A 7205-nucleotide genomic window follows, 5' to 3' on the forward strand; every position below is an offset into this window, starting at 1 on the left:
AGAACCTTTAGTTTAAGGTGGTCTTTTTGTTGGCCATTACTTCTCTGAGGAGGGTAGGAGATCTCCAGGCGCTCTCTATTTCCAATGGGTGCTTGGAGTTTGCTCCAGGCAACATTAGGGCCATCTTACATCCCAGGCCCGGCTATTTGCCCAAGGTGTCATCTAATGTGAAACCGCCTATGGTTCTGCAGGCATTTCATCTTCCACCTCATGTGACGGCGGATGAGGAGAGACTTCATCTGCTCTGCCCTGTCAGAGCACTTCGGACATTACATCCAGAAGTCCTCGTCATGGCGGAAGTTGGACCAGTTGCTGGTGTGTTTTGGGTCTCCCAAGAAGGCGCTTCCCGCCTCTAAGCAGACCATCAGCAACTGGATCTTTCAGTCTATTTCCCTGGCCTATCAGGTGCGCAATTTGCCTTCACCTATGGCCGTGAGGGCTCACTCCACCAGAGGCATGGCGTCCTCTAGAGCCCTCCTTTCAGGGGTTTCTATCCATGACATATGTGAGGCGGATGGCTGGGCCACTCCGCACACATTCATAGGGTTTTACAGTCTGGACCTTCCCTCTACACCCGGTGCACTAGTGCTTTCGTCCTAAGTTGTGCCTGAAGACAGCTTCACACTAGGATGAGCGGGGTTCGTTGTGGTGCAGTGGGTATCTCGACCCCTAGTGTCGTCACCGACGCAGTTCGAGTTCCCTCGAAAGGGAACGTCTCGGGTTACGTATGTAACCCTTGTTCCCTGAGAAAGGGAACGAGACACTGCGTCGGTTCGCCACACCTCACCCCGCCTGGAGAACTTGCTTCATAGCAAAAGCTGACATTTCTGTGTGCCGGCGTGCTTTTGTATACATCCGCTTATGCCGTCACACGCTACGTCATCACGCAACGCCAATAGGATTGGATTCAGTTTCATTCATAAATTCAGACGCGCTACGCTGAAGGGCGTTCCCCTAGTGTCGTCACCGACGCAGTGTCTCGTTCCCTTTCTCAGGGAACAAGGGTTACATACGTAACCCGAGACGTTTTCACCAAAGCTCGCTTAATTTTGCTGTAGATCATTAAACCGTTTCACCGACTTTATATTAATATCCTATTAATTATTAATTACCCTATTTGAATACTGTAACCCAAACTAAATTTATACACCCTCCAATAGTAATATTGGCAATTAACCCGACAGAAAATAACCTCAAACAACACACAAATTTTTAAACAAAAAAGGAAACTGAAAAAATGAATTATATGGATCCACGTAAAAAATGTAAAAAAAATCAATAAAGACACAATAAGACTTAATTATCAAAATGTCAGTTGTGCAATTTTTATGAGAAATACCTCTTAAACTGTACTCCACAGGTATGGAGCAAACTGTACTCCACTCATTATGCGATTGATAATGAGCAACACCTGTGAGCACAACGGTCTCGCATCTCTCACTGAGGAGCGGAAGCATAAAGGAGGAGCGACGACGTTGATGATCGAGAGAGGAACAGGCCTGTATTTTGGTTGAGTTTTTTTTTTTTTTTTTTTTTTTTACATTTAAACATACTTTATTTAAAATAAAATAAACAAACTAAAATACCGCCAGCAGCCCCTCGTGGACGACTGCTGGCTTACCCAAAATAAACATAACGGCCAGCAGCCACTCGCGGACGACTGCTGGCTAAAATAAAACACAAATACAAAAAACAAAACTCAACTAAAATACAGGCCTGTTCCTCTCTCGATCATCAACGTCGTCGCTCCTCCTTTATGCTTCCGCTCCTCAGTGAGAGATGCGAGACCGGTGTGCTCACAGGTGTTGCTCATTATTAATCGCACCACCGGCCTCATGCCATTCTCTCACGTCCCTCGGCCGTCCTGTTCGCCACATACCCCTTCACTGTTAATGCATGTATTATTTTTATCTTGGTACAGGTCCATCTGATTCTGATCTGTTCATTTTATGTCTTATTTAAGTATTTAATTTAATATTGTCCGTTTTGTAATTAAATTATGTTTTTTTATATAAGATGCTGTTTATATAAAGTTATTTAGTTAATTGTTCTGCACATTTGCACGCATTTTTATTTTTAATTTTTTATAACCAACAGCAGGTTTGCTGGTTTATTTAGTCCACCACATTGAGTATACCGCTTAGTACTGTGTAAGACTTTGAATAATAAAGGGCAAAATAAGACCTTGCCACTCTTGTGGGTTTGCTACTGTTACAATTTGAAACAGTAGAAGGGTAAAAACATGCCAGACACACATTGATGTTAGCAACACAGCTACAACTAATACAATTGATAGTGGGTGTGTTTTGTAGTCTGCAAATAATCAAACATTGATAATAGTCAATCATATCGGCGGCACCATGGGCCCCTTAAATAAAATTCTGCTTAGGGCCCTATAAAGGCTTGGGCTGGCCCTGGCTAATGCCATCCAAATTTAATTCATTTGTAACACGCCACATGTCCGTTATTGTTGACTCCTCAGCCATGACAAGAGTGAAAGGTGTGCAATGAGGATGTTATTAGTGTATCTATTGACATAGATACACTATTATTTAAAGTTTCAAGATTTTGACTGTTTCCAGTCCAGCAGCTACTGCAGCATTGTTGCAGCATCAATTCATACACCAGGAAGATTTCCTGTTCTCATAAGTGTTGCAAATTGTTCTCTGTCAGTACAAGAGTCCACAAAAAATGTAAGATAGTGTTTTAAGGTAATATATCTTTAGTACCCTTTCGAAAAATAAGTCTATTAAAGTATGCTATTAGTATACTTCTTTTAAACTAAAAATAAGAAAGTATACTTTCAGTCTATACGTTTTATGTACTTCTAATGAATATATTTTATGTACTTCTCAGAAATATACTTAAAATTGCACTAAAGTATACTTGGCTTTACTGACAGAAAAGTCTAAGTATATTTGGCCTATATTGTACTCAATATTTTGATCAAGATATACTTAAAAGTATAATTAAGTAATCAAAGTATACTTGGCTTGTAGTTGTGTTTACTATTTTGATGGAATAGCCAATAAAATGTTTTTCATTTACATAGTTCTACATTCGGTCATAAACTTACTTTTTTTTTAAAAATATTGATTTATAAAGAAAATTAAATCCCCGCTATTGGGTCCTTGCACATAGCAACCGAACGTCATATCCGCAACGGGTAAATACGGCCCGCTCTCTTCCTGTTTGGCAAAATATGGCGGCGGCGTAAACAGCGGAAAATGAGTTTTTTTCCAGAGGCAACAAAGAAAATATCATGAACATTGTCGTGTTCCCACATGGACGTCATCATCTAAATTCAACGGCGTTTAAAGTTACCACGGATTTCCCAGCGATGTTGAACTCAGAAAGCTGTGGCTGATGTATATTCGTCATGATGAGTTCATTGTCACAGGACACAGCAAAGTCTGTAGTTTGCACTTCACACCGGAGGAGATCATTCAGCCGAAAACACTGGAGGGGAAAAGGCAACTAAAGAAAGGAGCTGTCCCGGTATTGTTCCAGTGGAATGATTACTCCATCCCATCACCAAGACTGAGCGTTTGGGACAGAGTAAGCAAACTTCAGCCTGAGCTGGCATCAGCAGAAGATGGGCAACATATGAACTGCACTCCTGCTGCTGATCATGACTATTCATCTGTCCCAGAACCCGCTTTCATGGACTCGGCAATCGACGAAAACACGAAATTAAAAGAAGAAAATGACTCATTAAAGAAAGAGATACAGGAGCTGTAAATTTGGATTACAAAGATTCGCCCACTCTGACGACGACATTCGATTCTATACACGGTAAGATGCGAACAAGATACCCCTGACCTTAGTAACTTGGAACATACATGACCATATTGTAACGTTGTGTACTCTTTCTGTTCCGTTCCCATAGATTTCCCAGTTATCATAACCTTATGCTGTTTTGGAGATTGGTTGAACCATCGGTGCATAAAATGGTTCGTGAGTCGAGGGCCAAAGCTGCTTAAAAATTAGATGAAGTGTAGTAATTGAGTATTTTCTAGCTTGGATCCATATTAATTTATAGATTTGAGTTGGGGGTCGTTAGTCACGCCCATGCTGCGGATCGGGTGTCCTCTCATTTGGATTCTCAGAATATGGTCACCCTAGGTATAAATCAATAAATAAGTAAGGTGCCTGAGTAGCATATTGCAGTCACAGTCCCACATTTGAAATTTCCAGTAACATGTAGAGTATTATTGCTGTTGTATTTTTAATTATAGACCAACAGCAGTAATGATAATTGCACATCCTTTTATCTATCAGACTAGAGAGGTTACATTCGGTTTAATGATGTTTGTGTGTGTGTGTTTTCTCCCCAGAGACAATCATTGCAACCCATCGATGAGCTAGTCCTTTTCCTAATGTACTTGTCCGTTGGTTTAAAGGAGCAGGACTTGACAAACCGTTTCAACATTCACATCTCTACTGTAACCCGCATTATCTGTTCGTGGACCAACTACCTGTACACACTCTTGGGCTCGGTGGCTATCTGTATTGAGCCTGAAGACGTTAAAGCCCACCATCCTGATGATTTCAAAGACTTCTCCGATACTCAGATAATAGTTGACTGTACAGAGCTCAAGTGCCAGACGCCATCCTCGCCTCTCCTCCAAAGTGAGATGTTTTCTAAGTACAAATCTCACTGTACAATTGAAGGACTTATCGGGATCGCCCCTCATGGTCCAGTGACCTTTATCTCTTCACTCTATGAGGGGTCAATAAGTGATAAAGAACTCTATAGGCGGTCAGGGTTGGGTGACCTTTTAACTGATGACATGGCCGTGATGGTTGATAAAGGTTTCCTGATCACTGACTGTGTGAAGTGTAAAGTGTACTGTCCACCTTTTCTCAACAAAAAAAGCCAGATGTCAGCACCCAGTGTCCTCCAAACACAGAAAAATGCTTGTATAAGAGTGTACGTTGAGCGTGTCATCCGAAGGATAAAGGAGAATAAACTTTTTGATTCTGTTATTCCTTTGTCAATTGCTGGAAGCATTAATGAAATTTTTGCCGTTGCTTGCCTGCTTAGCAATTATCAAAATAAACATCTTGTGACAGCATGGGCCAAGTAGTGCTGACAAGTTTACATTATAGAAACCTACAACTTTTAAATGTAAGTATTAATCATTATTTATCTCTGAATAAATTCTCATACAGTGACAACAGATGTGATCTCACACAACATTATAAACAATGATTTTTATTGTAGAATGATGACATATTGTATAAAGTCCATGAATAAATCTGACATTACTTATTCAACTGTTTTTTTTTGTTCTGTTTTTTTAAAGCAACAAGCTTGAAGACACATTTTATCCCACATCATTCATCAATCAGTTCCAGGCGAAATATATATATATATATATATATATATATATATACACTGTAGGTACGAGTGGGAATCAGATTATGATTTCTTTACCTGCCAATCAGTTGTGATCGTCTCATTGAGAGATACTTTGGCATGTAAATGCTGAAGTAGAAATGATCACACTTCTGTCTGATTGTTTCTTGAACTTCTTTGTCTGAGTGCAGTCGCTGCACAAAGAAATCTTCCTCTGCCCAGACAAAAAGGTCACACCACTGAAGTCCAGTAATTAAAAGCTCGCCTTGTATTTGCCAAAAATAGGCATGGCTTTTCATTAGTTTAAAAGGACCATTTGACATGTGCAAGTACTTGCAGTCAATGTAACTTTTAGCATTTGGACATTTAATTTCAACAAACCGTAAGCAGGTGTTGCATTGGGATCATAAACAAGGCCATCCGGTGAGGCCCCTAGCCATGGACCCTGTGGGTGAACCACAAGTCCACAAGGGGAGTAATTGACATTGTTGTACTGGGCATATTCTTTTGCTGCCTGAAACTCCGTTTCTGAACCTCTCCTCATTTCCACAGTTTGTCTGGTGCCCCTGATAATTCGCTCTGCAAGATGCTCAGCCCAACTGTAACCTCTAACATGGGAAACTCCTCTAAACCTTGAGGATGTTATCCTCATTCACAACAGCACGTGCCACTCTGGATCTTTGCTCTGACCCCGTGTCGACAATTCAGTTTTGTGAGCCATCTCTCTAGATAATTGCAAACTTTGTATATGCAAATGTTCTTCCTCTGTGCCCACACACATTCTGTTGGTGACAGCTGATGAGTAATAAGGGGAAGACATGGAGGACCCGGGGCACTCTTATGTAGCTCTGTGCTTTGTGTCAGAAGTGTCGGCTGCTGATAGGAGATCACACTACCCCTCTGTACCAGTCCAAATTCAGAATCCACCAGGGGCTTGTCAATGCTCATCCCCATTGTTGTCACCATGGGATCTAGGCCACTGTACACATCGGCCACACAAAGTACCGACAGGTCAGGAAGATGGCCAGTCATTCCTCTGTAGAGGGTGCTCCTTTTAATAAAAAATATCATAAAGAGGTACTTAATTTGACGTAACAATGGGGGGAACAACTCATGAAAATAATTGTTAAGTTAATATTTATTTACCTTAATCCTCCTTTACCCATCCGACCCTGCACAGGCTTAACAACCACCATCTTCCCAACTGGACCTAGTTTTACACCCTGTGAAATTGTGATAAAATACATGTTAAAATACACTCATAATTTTGAGAATTTATTAAACAAAGGTTCTATTTCTGCAGCTACTGGTACATACTATTGCATGACATACATCTATGCAAACTATCCCATATGAACCAGGCTTTGCTATGAAACTTACTGCTGTTCGGGGTTTGTGCCATTGTTGCTCATATTCTGTACAGCTGTGTGTACTAATGCCAATCACATATTAACACAATAAGAAGTTAGGAACATGCATGAAGGCGTACAGACACAACATAGACATTTTCCGCCTAATACTAGAAAACACAACAACATTATAACACGCATATTCTGTCAGACCGGGATTGTTTATTAGCCTAATGTAAGCTAGCAAACTAACGTAAGCCATAAAGTTTGAGATATATAGACTTACCCTTCATATCCGTGGATATATGAAGAGGCATACATTTTAAAGCCCTTCTCTAATTTGCTGGTAGGTGATTTGGAGAAGGACTTACAAAGGCGATGTACGTCCGTTATTGTAAGTTTCGGCAACTCTTGTAAACATCTAGTGTAGAATAGCGCCATGTTTAGACCGGAAAAGACGAGGCCGCATTTCCGGTAAGGAAGTAGTTACGTGC

The sequence above is a fragment of the Siphateles boraxobius genome, unplaced genomic scaffold (assembly GCF_051911475.1).
Source record: "Siphateles boraxobius isolate OS27281-9 unplaced genomic scaffold, OSU_SipBor_1 26, whole genome shotgun sequence".
Classification (NCBI taxonomy): Eukaryota; Metazoa; Chordata; class Actinopteri; order Cypriniformes; family Leuciscidae; genus Siphateles; species Siphateles boraxobius.